General features: G+C 36.5%; 1 long non-coding RNA gene across 1 annotated transcript; it reads left to right on the top strand.

Moving 5' to 3' along the window:
- Positions 1-2,072: 2,072 nt before the first annotated feature.
- Positions 2,073-5,715, top strand: LOC146405634 (uncharacterized). Its single transcript, XR_014838280.1, has 2 exons — positions 2,073-5,160; positions 5,284-5,715. It is a non-coding gene; the product is annotated as an uncharacterized LOC146405634 (long non-coding RNA).
- The last annotated feature ends 7,749 nt before the right edge of the window (positions 5,716-13,464 follow it).

The raw sequence follows: 13,464 nt of genomic DNA, 5'->3' as shown, positions 1-13,464 counted from the left end.
ACAGTTAGACAGTTTGGCATTTTAAGACTTTTGACTTTTTAAAAATGGAGAAATGAAGCCAAATGTTTATTTTCCAGTGTGGCTAGGAAATGTATGAAAGAGAGTGTATATATATATATCTAGTTTTTTCCTATAGATCTGTACCTCTGGCTATGTCATTGTGGCTTCAGAATATTGATAAATTTTACCCACTCTCTCTATGACTTAGCTTTCCCCTAATTAGTTAGGGTAAACACAGCATAATATAATGTTGCATTTGGATGGGTGCTGGGGTGGGGGTGGGCGGAGGTGGAGAATTGGGCAATAGGGGACAAGGCATCCTTAAGAAGTTGCCTAGTAAAAAGACATCTATAATTTTGGGTCGATTGTTTTTAACATTGGTACTTTGAGACACTTAAACAGGTCCTACAGTGATGGAGCGTGTAAGGTAGTTCTTCAATGTCTACAGATTTTAATGGATGGCTTTGTTATCCTGTTTTTGTGTTCGTTGGTTTCTTAGCATTAGATAACCTAGTACAGAAGTCAGCAGAATCCTCAGTTCTCATCTCTTTGAGAACGTATTTCACCCCTTCTGGGAATTGTTCGATTTTATTGTGGAGTTAATTGTAAGGATAGTGAATGAAAATGGAAAGTATATAGTCATGATTGCTAAGGAATATCCACTTGCCCTCAATCAGGACCGCTAGAGTTATTGCACTTCTTTTGAAAGGTGATGACCACCTTTGAGGTGGGAGCATGTGGCTTCCACCTTTACAGCCTACTGCCAGACCACAGGGGGTAGGACTTTAAGAAAGTGAAGATAATCGACTTTATTCAGGGAAATATGGAGTTCTGAGCCATTTGTTCAAAGAGAAGCACATCACTGTACTTGGTTGTTTGACTGGGTTTTAGCTGAGCACAAAATATTCTTGAGATCTAAAAATAGCCAGGCTTAGCTGCCGCCCTGCAAGGTGCTTGGCGTGGGTGGTGCACAGAGGAGACAGCCAATTCCGTGACTGGTTGCGAAAGTGGCTGGGTTAGGCAGTGGCAGCGGCGAAGGCGGCCAGTCGGCCGCCGGGCAGCACGACGCCTCCCGGTGACCGCCAACAACCGGAGTCCTCCTACTCTGCGGCTGCTCGTGGCCCGTTCCTGAAAGCGGGCGTCTGATTGGTGTTTCCCGGGAGACCGGCGGCCCCAGCTGCCAGAGCTGGTGCGCCGGCGCGCGCGCTCCCGGGGCTAGCGCGCGCTCAGGGCTAGCGCGCGGCGAGGTGGCGAAGCGACGAGGGGCGTGCTGCGGCCCGGGTAGCGAACTAGGAAGCCTCCCAAGTTCGTGAGCGCTCAAATTCCGGCGCCCGCCCTCCAAGGCTTGGAGACTGCGGGACGTTGGTCCCACCGAGTGTGGCCGCCAGCTTTACAATGCCTAGCTTGTTGAGTTGCGTCCGCGAGGGTTCTGTGTTTTTTGATTTGCCCGCCCATCGGCCCCTTACCGGCGACCTTGGTCCTCTGCGCCAGCTCGCGGCTGCTGTTGCTTAGAAATCTGGGGAGATGAGTTTGTGGATGGGGGTGGCGTCGGGTTTAGTCACTCCCGGGACTTCGGTTGCAAGCAGGCCTCTCCCTTTCCAAAGATTCCTCTTCAGGCCAGCAGGCAACTTGAGATTAAGGGGCTTTCTTTTGCTGACACTCTATTTCTACAGTTATGCCCAGGCATTTTCCCTGGGTGTGATCAATATCAATGATAAAGATATTGCGTGCCCTCCTTCCCTCCCTCCCATTTTTTAACCCTACCCGCACCCCCTCGGTGAAGATATTGGGGGAAAAAGTTTTGTGAATCCGCAGAGGGGTTTGGTGAGCGCACTTAGCTCTGGGCCTTTCCCTAAATCAACTTCCACCTCTACCCCCATTGCCGGTTAGGGACTCAGAGCATCTTCCCCCTATCAGATTTGCTGGAAATATTAATCTCCTTGTTGGGTGGATACAGTAGAACGTGTTCAGAGATTACTTTAAAAAGAGATCCGAGTCTTAAGCACTTACTAAAGCCAGTTAATAACATCATGCATGGACATTTAAACTTGTTGTAAGTTGCAGAGAGGATTAGTGGGAAGTCACGCTGTGCGCAGCTAATGATACCATCTTAACTCTAACCGGACTAAATCCACCTCGCCCCTCGCAGGTCTGGCTCTGCGGCCCTCGGGTGAGGCTGGGAAAGAGGAGGGTCTTGGAGGAGAGCAAGAAGGGTGGAAACGGGAGGAGCCGCCCAGGCCCTCCCTTCAGGTGACGGTCACTCTTCCTGGGAGGCTGAGGGCGGTCTTGCTGCTGGGTGGGCACGAGCACCGGGAAGAGGGTCCAGGCTTCCCGGTGTATACGAACGCGCCACCGCCCCTGGGCTGTGCTTTAGTGACACTGAAGGGCACCTGCCTATATGTTAGAACAGGTTTGATTCCCTTAACCAATGGGTGTACCAAGGTCTGTTGCACCCTCAGGTGAGGTGGTGGGATTCCAAAGGTGGTGGCTTTTGGCAGCTGATCTGTTTGCATTACAAAGACCGTTACTTACAGTTCTTTTTCAAAAGTAGTCAAGCTCAGTACTTCACAGGTAAATTTCGAATCATGTTATTAACAACTTTCTGCCATAGGCTTGCACAACTGGTTTTAAACTGCTTATTGTTGTAAGGCAGTTTGCGACTACTTTATGACAGGGCCAATTAGAAATAATCTTGGGAAAATGCTTCTAAAATGCTGCGTTATTAAAACACTCACATAACAGTATTCATTTGGTTCTGTCACTAAGTAGCTGTCTGAGGGATTTCTTGTGTTCTCTGAGTTTAATAGTCACTGGCCCTGGGAAAACAAGCTAGAGGAGAATTTTAGCTGCAACCCAGCTCTTGGAAGTTTTTTTTTTTTTTTTAATTTAAGTTTTAAATTCAAACATGACAAGATTAAAAAGTTTATGTCATATCATTAATTGCTAGTGGGAGAGTTGGTAATAACTATAGATGCTAATCACTTTAATAATTGGTGGAAAGCTATAAACAAACCATTTAGGGAAAGGAATGTGCAAAAATATTAATAAACACCTTCCCAATTAGTTCAGGAAAAATAACTTGCAAAATATAATGCAGGATGTTTCTTAAATCTTTGTCTTCAACGAAAAAAAAACTAAGTACATATATAACCACACACACAAACAGAGATGTGAGTGAGATTTACTGGAATGGAAGAATTTCTAACAAGTATAATTAATATATTCACTGAATAAATAGCTCAAATATAATTAATTTATGCATTTATCAAACCTGCTCCAATGAAAAAAATTCCTTCCCATAATTTCTTTGGAGGTAATGCCTTCGTGAAGACAATAATAGATTTAATATCATTGAAATTCAGAATCTATGGACTTCCTGTCAGGGCTAGATAACTTGTATAGTAATAATAGAAGTGTACTTAGTTCTTATTTTAATTCTGGGAGAATTAGGAAGGTATCTGAAAACTGTTGCATGAATTTAATAGTCTTTGAAAGGAACTCAAATAATGGATTTTAGATCTTATTTTTAGAAAGCACATAGTTATATATAATAGCTGCTCAATGTATATTATTTTGGTGTATTGAATTATCCTTGAAATATATGACCTATAAACAAAGTTAAATTAGCATTGGCTGACAGGAGTCTGAAGTTGAGGATGTTGAACATTCTATGGAATAGCTTGAAAACTGTTTAGGAGCTTTAAATATGAAGTTATCACCATCACTAATTCATGGCAAGTGGGTTTGTTTGAAAATAATGGGAGAAAAATAATTTGGTAGGTCTTCATCTTTAGAGTTTGTAGTATATGCCTCTTGAGTGTCTCAGATGGTGAAAATACCTAGACAGCATGCAAGTAGGAATTAATTGACAAATTTGTATTTGCATTGTTTCATAAAATAACTCTGTGACAATTTGTGGATACTTAGATTAATATAAAAAAGTAAAAAGTTTAGCTGTCCCCAAGTAAGGTTACTGAGTTACTTAGATTTTCACACTGAAGACTCATGTTCAATGATAGCCTAAAATCTGAGTTAGCAGATATGTTATGGGACACAAGTGATTCAAACAGCACAGTACAAATACTGCATATATTTCTGCCAAATTCGTCTCAGATGGACTAGCTGCTAAGGAAGAATCCATAGCATGACTGAGTTACAGAAAGTGTGTTACCTTTCCAATACTAATTCCTCCATTTACACACTGTATTCACTGACAAGAGAGAGAAGTTGTATTTCTTTCGTTTTTCTGGACTTCAGCCTTAAGGTGCATATTGCCAATTCAAAATATATGATGTGAACAATGTTTATTTTAACCAATAATTATTATTAAGGCAAAATTATTTTCTTAGCCAATAGAAATTGCAATTTGGCTGTATTTAAGCTAAATTTAGCACCATTTTATTAGAGATTGTTTAATTCAATTTTGAGTTTTCAAATTGCATTTTATGCTATAAAGAGCACTTCTGTATAAAGTGTAGTTTGAAAAGAGAAAAATATTTATGCTTTTATCATTTTAAGTGATCAAATACTGCAGTGGCAGATATTAGAATATCATGTGCATCAATACATTATTAACTTAATCTAATGCTCAGAGTCATTACCACATTCATGGGTGTCTTTCTGATATCTCTCCAGTCCACTGGATTTTGAAGTGTGATTATGTAAATTTTCTACTGATAAATAAATGACTATAATTGTACTTGAAATACCACTCAAATTCTTAAGACCATGGCATCTAAATAATATATTATGCATTCCTTAATTATTTATCAAGACTAATTCAAAATAACTGTAGGGTAAAGCATACATTTATTTTTAAATAGCCATCCCCTTCCCCAATTTTTTCTGTACCAGGTTAAAAAATATTCCAGATGGTGAAAATATTGAGAGATGAGAAAAAGGTTGTTGAGTAGAGTGAGTAAGCAGCAAGTTTATCCTTCGAAGAAATAACAGGTTTGCCCAATAATACTGTCACTGTAATGCAATTTCTGCAGTATGTGATCTTAATGCCAGTTCAATGGGGGTATTTTGTTGACAGAGGAAACCATGTTTAATGTTACACTTAGTGTAGAAAATTCTTCACCATTCCTGGACAAGGAAAAAGGGAAAAGTTAGCAAACAAAAACATTTTGCCCGTGGGTATTTTTTTAAAGTTCTTTTGTAAACATAGTAGGGAAATTGTAATCTTGAGTTAGAAAATTTGACGAAGGGTTACTTAATCAAGTGATACTAGATTCAAAGTATAGCTCTTCTTCATTTAATTATAGCTATAGAAAATCATAGTAACCGAATGGTGCCTTTTCATTGTTTAATATCGAAAGGCAGTATTCAGGACTCTTGATGCACTGTGCCTTTAAAAGAAGTGTGTGTGTGTGTGTGTGTGTGTGTGTGTGTGTTTTACCTACATAAATTCTAATTGCAGAAGCTACTCTAATCACCATGTAGAAATCATCTGAAGCCTCGTAAGTTCATGAGGTACACACTTTTCTTTTTTCTTCTGCAGACCACACCTTATCTGGTTGCTAATGAAATACAGGAGATTGATTGCAAAAAATCTTCAAGGGAATATTTGCTGTACCACATGTAGTAAGCTCCATTTGGTGCATTAGCATTTAGCCATTTTATGCAAATTTAGAGAAAATGACTCATGTATATGATTTAATATGCATCAGCGATAACTCATACCACCCTTATAAGAAAAAAAGAAATTAAAAATTCATTAGAAAACTAGACTAGTGTCACTACATGGTTAAAACATTATTAAAGCATATTTCAATGTTTTGCTTACACTAGTGTTCTCATCATGGTGCCACCATTTCATGACAAAGGCCGTAGAGGAGAAAACATTCAACTTAAAATGTCTGCTGGCACACATCGCTGGATTTGTGTGTCACTAAACAATGAGCGAGCATAGCCTTGAATACCAACTATTTAATTAGCACTTTTGGAAGCCATGCATAGAAAATAGCTCATTTACATGCATCTGCTTAGCGATTAGTCCCATAAAAAGCTACCATTTTTTTGTTGTTGTTTAATATAGCGAACATTTTACCACTCGGCCATGAAAAAAATCAAAACATATGTTATTATTTTCAAATCCTGAAATTCAGAGATTTAATTAAAACAGGCAAAAGTCTTCGTATTTCTTTTCAAGGTATATTTAAATTATTTAATTTAACCTTAAGTGTACCATAAAAGGCTGGGTACAAGTAATAATTAAGAACTTCAAAGGGCAGCGGAAACCCTCTAACAGTCCTTGGTTTAATTAAAGGCTATTATTAGAAAGCTCTCAAATATACAGTTACATTTAATGACAAGTGATGACTAGTAAAAGCAGTGTTTGAAAGTTATGAGTATCTTATTTTAAATACAATTGATAGACTCTGGGAAGTATTGCTATCATTCCATTTTGAAAATAAATGACATGTATTTCTTGAAAATCAACTTGATAACATTAAAAACCTGTTAGTTTAAGATGCTTTGCTTTTCATTAATTCTCTAGTCTACACATACCTGTCATGATCACAGATTAATTGTATGCTTCTTAAAAAGTGTTTCTGCCAATTTAAATGTCTATAAGAGGGTGTGTTTTTCGAATACAGTGGCATATTTATGAAGTCATGTATACAAATGTGTATGGATGCATTAACAGTAAGAGTGGGCTTTACTCATGCATTTTGAAATGTAACATTCTTTTTGGGGATGTGAATTGATATTTAATATAACAGTAATAAGTTATCTTTTGGAAGTTTATATTATCTATATTTGTGTGAATGGGCAATTGACCAAAAAACCAGGTGATTCTAAATACATTTTATAAGGGGTATAAACCATATTGAAAATAATAATAGGCCACATGTAAAATTTATTGTTTATTATAGGTAATTATACTCATTGGACTACTTTGTTTTATATGTATTTGTTTATACAGGAAGTTTAGTTGGAATCTATGTAGCCAAAATTCAGGGCAGATGAGTGAGTGTGTGTGTGTTGTGTGTGTGTGTGTGTTTAAGTGAAAATTTTTTTTTGGCCATGCTTGAGGCATAACTGAAATTGATTGATGTATATCTTAAAAGTTCATTTAGAACATTTTACTGATTCTGTTTGTTAATTATATTTAATAATTGGCTTAAAAAGCATCCTTATAAAAAATGCTTCCTTACTAAGCATATAGAATTTTACTTTTATGAGTAATCTGTTATTCTGAAAATGGAATGAAATACTCTTTCTTTTGTTCACTGTGGGCCAGTGAATACCATGGAATGTTCTGTCTTAGATTGTGCAGATTAAAGACTGTGTAGATATGAATCTATATCTGTGTAGCTTACCTGTCTCTTTTTTTTCTCTCTCTCTCTGGTTAAGTAAGGCAGTATATGTATATAGTCCACTGTGTAAGAGAATTATATTCCCCACGTGCCTTTGTATGATATGCTCTTTAATTTGAAATTTTTTTACTTCAGTATTTTATTCTATCCTCCTTGGAACCAGTATTATTCTTTATTATGCGTACTCCTTTGTCTGCCTGCATAGAAACTCAGAATATAAGGTTTGTAGAGTAGGGAACTTACCTGCCTTACACTGCTAGCTACCCTGCACCTAGAACAGTGTTGGACACATAGTAGTTAGATGCGTAATGATTATTTGTTGATAAAAGAGTGAGTAAATTTAAATATGAGGTTGATCTTTCTGAGATAGCTGTCGCCTTGTGGATCTAAACAATTGACTCAGATAGAGACTGGTTCCCTCAACATTGGAGCTCTTCCAAGCTGCCCAGTTATGTTGAGGACATTACCCTTCCTAGATAAGACCATTGTTTGGTTTGGGGGTGAGTGATGAAGGCAAGCAACGCCTAAGCTAGATTTTAAAGTTCATTTGTAAGAGAACTGTATATATATTTGAGTTCTGATCCTTGATGTAGGGAACAATCAGTGGTTCTTGGAATGGAGCTAAGTTAACTGGACACAAGGGAACAGAATCCTAGGACAGAGAGTTATTAACAACATATTCCAAGCAAAAATATTTTGCAAGTAATTTAAATATTTTAATTTAACTGTGATTAAAAGAGATAATTCATAGAGGCATTGCTTGTAAATGACCTGAAATGCTTACATTTTTAACTAATGATGGAAGAAGTAAATGTGCTTTAGAGTATCCCTGGGGCCTAACCTTTTTGACTGAATTAGGACCATTTTTGAAAGCTCCATTGTTTCTTTGGAATACTAGGAAATTATGAATAAAGATAAGTTTTTGTTACTAAACGTGCTCCTTTGACTTAAAAATTAAACTTTCTAAGTATCTAACATGCAATTCAAGAGTTACATGGAGAATTTAAATTGTTGATTATATTTTTGAGCAGATATTGGAATTTATGATTTGGTATAAACACTGAAAATTTGTTTTTTTGCATTCCCACAGAACATGGGTTCAAAATAACAAATGTAAGGTGGGAAACCCAAATCAATGAGCTATTTACTAGGCTCTTATTATGTTCCAATAGGCTCTAAAGTTCTTATAAAATAACCAATAACAGTAGATTGTTGAGTTCACAAGCAACAAGCAAATATATTATTCACAAGACCAAGTAGTTAGAAATGCAAATCATCAAAAATGTGCAGCCCTTTCCTAAATAGGTACCAGTGAGAAAGAGTGCTCTTTGTTTGGGAGGGGGGTGAAGCATTTGATTAATCCCAATAACTCTTTGAGATTATTAAAGTGTATTTGAGTCTATGAACACATTTTTAGAAGCTGCAGTGGATTCTGTGTGGATGTAAAAATGCACCAAATGATACCTGGGAGATGTAATAGGCTTCTCAAGTCAGCTGCCTTGAACATCATGACTGACTCTGGAATCTGGTAAAATCAGATTCAAACTGATATTGTCAACAGATGTTATCATAAGGAAAGCAAAGAATTTAGATTATATATTTTATCTGGGTTACATTTTTATGCTGTTGGCTTTTAATTAGAAAAGAAGTCTCCATTATATAAGTGGCCATCCTATTTACTGTATTAAAAATAGAGCTAAATATGAGGAAATCAATTAAGAATTTCTGTACCAATGAAAAAATCTATTAACCAGAAAGTATTTATTGAGTATCTTATAAGACTATACCATGCTAGGGGTTATTTAGATCTTTGGAATTGTAGGTTTGGGAAATGTCAAAATGGAAAGCTTTGGAAGAGGGCTTAGAAAAAGTATAAGAAGTGATACTAGAGTAAAAGTGTTGGAAATGATGCCATGGAGTTCCCTGGTGGCTCAGCAGGTAAAGGATCTAGTGTTGTCACTGCCGTGGCTCTGGTTACTGCTGTAGCACATATTCGCCCTGGAACTTCTGCCCTGGAACTTCCACATGCTGCAGGCATGACAAATATATATGTGTTTGTGTGTATGTATGTGTCTGTGTGCATATGTATTTGTATAGATATATATATATGGCCATATATATATATATACACACACATGTGTATGTATGTATATATATACATATATAGAGAAAGAGAGGGAGGGAGAAAAATGATGCTAACTTTAAGAAATATAATATCTAGGTAAGAAGACTAGATTAATAAATATAAAAAACACTGAGTAATATAATATTGAATTGTGAAACTGCTAGTAATATTATAGGAATATACAGTAAAGATAAATCAGTATGAAGAGCCAAAGAAACATTAGTAGAGAAAGTAGTATTTGAGCTTTGAAAGAGTTGTAGAATTAAGACAGATAGAGGGGAGAGCATTCTGGACCAGAAAAACAAAATGATTGATGATGACCTGGATGCATGAATGAACAGAGTATGTTTTCAAGAGTGAGAAGGGAGAAGAGCTTCATATTCAGTAATAGTGATTAATATTTATGGATAGGTAGGATAAATCTAGATTATTTATGTTCTTGAAACTTGGTTAATAGAGACATGATGATGGTAATTATGGATAGTTACTCTAAGTTTCTTCTTTGTAATAGTCACCAAATATTTATTGAGCATCTAGTATGTGCAAAGTACTGTGCCAAGCACTGGGAGAACAGTGGTGAACCAAATCCAATTATTTGTATTCCATTAAATTGTATCATAGCAGGGACGCTAGATTTTTAAATAATTAATTATACAGTAGACTAATTATGAATTTGATTATTTTTACATAGGGAAAGTGTAAGGATATCAATGAGAAAGTGGAACTAGTCTGAGACAGAAGGCAGTGTTAAGGAAGCTTGACTTAAGAAGTAATGTTTGAGTTGACCCAAAGGAGTGAGATGACTGAATAAATGGGGGTGGAGGGAAGGCAGAACTTTATGGTCAGAGGAGACAACATACGCAAGACCTATAGGCAAGAGGAAGCCTACCGTGTTTGAGGAACTTCAAGGTCAGTGTGACTAGACTTCAGAAATACACGGAAAGTAAGGTAAGATGATGGTTCAAGAGTGGTTAAAAAGTGGTTCAAGAGGGAGGCAGACTAGATGGTGCACACTTTCTAGGGTTTTGGCCTTTGACCTAAGTATGGGGACAAGCCATTTAATGATTTTAAGCAAGGGAGTGGCATGTTTGAATTTACATTTTTAAAAAGTGATTCGAGAGCAGTATAGTTTGGAGGAAGGCAAGAAGGGAACCAGTTTATGAAGCTGAGGTAACAGTTGAATTAAGAGATGAAGATGGTTTGGATGAAGGTTGTTACAGTGAAAATGGAGAGAGGTGTTCATGAGGCAAAATTGACCAGATAAACAAAATGAGGAAAATGGTGTTTAAAGAACAGTTCACTGTATCAATATTCAAGTGAACCAAAGTGGGCCTCCTATTGGAGACTGTGGCAATGATCTGAGTAGGTGATGGAATGTGAAATTTGGAATGCAGAAGGGAAGATATATTTAGAGCCTTTTTTTTTTTTTTTTTTTTTTTTTTTGCTTGTTTGTCTTTGGTGGTGTCCTTGGCATGCAGAAGTTCTGGGGCCAGGGGTTGAACCCAACCCACAGCAGCAAACTGAGCCACAGCAGTGACAATACCGGATCCTTAACCTGCTGAGCCACCAAGAGAACTCCTAGAAACATCTTAAAAGAACTATGTATAGATTTTTTGGCTCAAAAGTTTTAGGTCTTAATGAATTGAGTGGCCTTAGTGGCTTGAAGAAGAAAGTACTTTGAGGAGGAAAGATAATTGATTCATTTGTAAGTGCTGAGTTTGCAGGGCTGAATGGTTGTAAAGACAGATGTGAGTGTGTTTCTATTTGGGAGGGCATCGGTAGAGAATTGAGATTAAATTAAAGTAACAAAATATGTTGAGTTTGCCAGAAAAAGAGCATAAAGAGTGAAGCAGAGGAGTTTCCATTGTGGTTCAGTGGGTTAAGAACTCAACTACTATCCGTGAGGACACAGGTTCTATCCCTGGCTTTGCTCAGTGGGTAAAGGATCCAGCATTGCTGTGAGCGGTATAGGTCACAGATGTGGTTTGGATCCCCTGTTGCTGAGGTTGTGATGATCATTTTGAAATGTATAAAATATCAAATCACTATGTTGTGTAACAGGAACTAACACTGTAGGTTAAATATCTTTCAAAAACAAACAAATAAGCAAACAAACTTGTAAAAAAAAGGGATTAGATTTATTGTTACCAGAGGTGGAGGGGATTAGGGAAGGGAGAATTGGATGAAGTCAGTCAAAGATACAAACTCCCAGTTATAAGTAAGTACTAGGAGTTTAATGTGCAGCATGATACATATAAGTAATGCTGCTGTATATTATATATAAAATTTGATAAGAGAGTAATTTCTAAGAGTTCTCATCCCAGGGAAATTTTTTTCCTATTTCTTTTTTTTTTTTTTTTTTTTTTTTTTTGTCTTTTTAGGGCTGCCCCTGCGGAATACAGAGAGGTTCCCAGGCTAGGGGTCTAATTGGCGCTATAGCCACTGGCATATACCACAGCCACAGCAACACCAGATCCAAGCCACGTTTGTGACCTACACCACAGGGCAATGCCAGATCCTTAACCTACTGAGAGAGGCCAGGGATTGAACATGGAACCTCCCGGTTCCTAGTTGGATTCGTTTCCGCTGTGCCATGACAGGAACTCCCCTGTTTCTTTAGTTTTGTATCTATATAAGATGATGGATGTTTACTGAACTTCTTGTAATAGTCATTTCATGATGTATTTAAGTCAAGTCTTTATGCTGTGTACCTTAAATGTGTGTTGATTATATATCAGTAAAACTGGAAAAAAAATATGTTGCATTGAAATGAGAAAGAAAGGGAGGAGAGACAAGTTTGAGAGTATTCATACAAATTTACAAAATAATTGGGATTTAAATATTGCTTCAAAACATTAGAATTGATTACCAAGTTATCCAATATATATTCAAATTCATAAAAATTTGTTTTAGAAAAATGTAAGCTGTTTTTCATTCAGTAAATATTTATTGAGAGCTTACATGTTGGTTCTATCGATTTTAATACTGATTATGAATCCATATTTTAAGAGGGAAGATAGTCAATAAAAAAAGTAAATAAAAGGAAATATCAGATAGCTATATACGCTATGATAAATTAAGCAGGGTGATAGGGCTCAGTTTATATTGGCTGGTCTGGCAAGGCTTACTAAGGAAACAATGTTTGAAATGACACCTTAACACTAAAAGCATAATCGTTACACTGTTTAAGTCTAGAAAGAGATAAGTATACTTGTCTATCAGTTTACATAAGGTTAATGAACCTGTTTGGGTTTACTAGCAAAAAAACCCCTTGATTTGATCTTTTCTTATTCTTCATTCAGGTCCATAAAAGACAGAACTGTAGACAGCAAAACACAGTACATGAATGTGACTCTTCGCATGCTTTACTTCCAAAATTATGTGTCCAAGTTCAAAGAAAAAGCTAAGGGAATAGCTTTTTCTTCATATTTTGCCTATGAACTTCAGAATTCATTTTTAAAAGGCACATTAAAAAATCAACATGATATTTTAGTGAAGACTTTCGAGCTACCATATGGTAAAATGTTTAATGAAACAATACTACCAATAACATCAGGCAAGTACATTACAGGTATTGACTAGAGAATGGCGTTATCCAAAAGTAATGATTGGAATTGGGGCTAAAAATTTTTAGCAGACTGTTAGGATAGTAATAAACAAAAAAGTGAGGGTTCGAGCCATTTCAATTCTTTGTCAGTTCCTCATCAGTAATTATAACATATTTACTTATAGAGATTGACAAGGATAATTCTTTTCCACATCTATGTTGTAATATAATATAATCGTTTCTATTTCAATATGTTATAACATTTTTAACTCTTTGAATTTATCAAGTAAAATTTTTCTTTTTAAGATATTTCTTAATTGACTATGTTAGTTTTGAGAAATATTAATATTTTCTAATTATTGTGCTTAATATAGTTTTGGGAATTCGTGTTCAGACTTGACCAATTTTGACAATTTTGATTAAACAATTTTAAAAAATAGGCACACAGGAGTTCCCATAGTGCCTCA

The sequence above is a fragment of the Sus scrofa genome, chromosome 2 (assembly GCF_054392235.1).
Source record: "Sus scrofa isolate SSC_HxYL_T2T_F1_AM1 chromosome 2, Sscrofa_HxYL_maternal_Yorkshire_Landrace_v2.0, whole genome shotgun sequence".
NCBI lineage: Eukaryota > Metazoa > Chordata > Mammalia > Artiodactyla > Suidae > Sus > Sus scrofa.
Note: the sequence above shows the minus strand (reverse complement) of the source record. Positions and strands in the feature narration are given on the sequence as shown.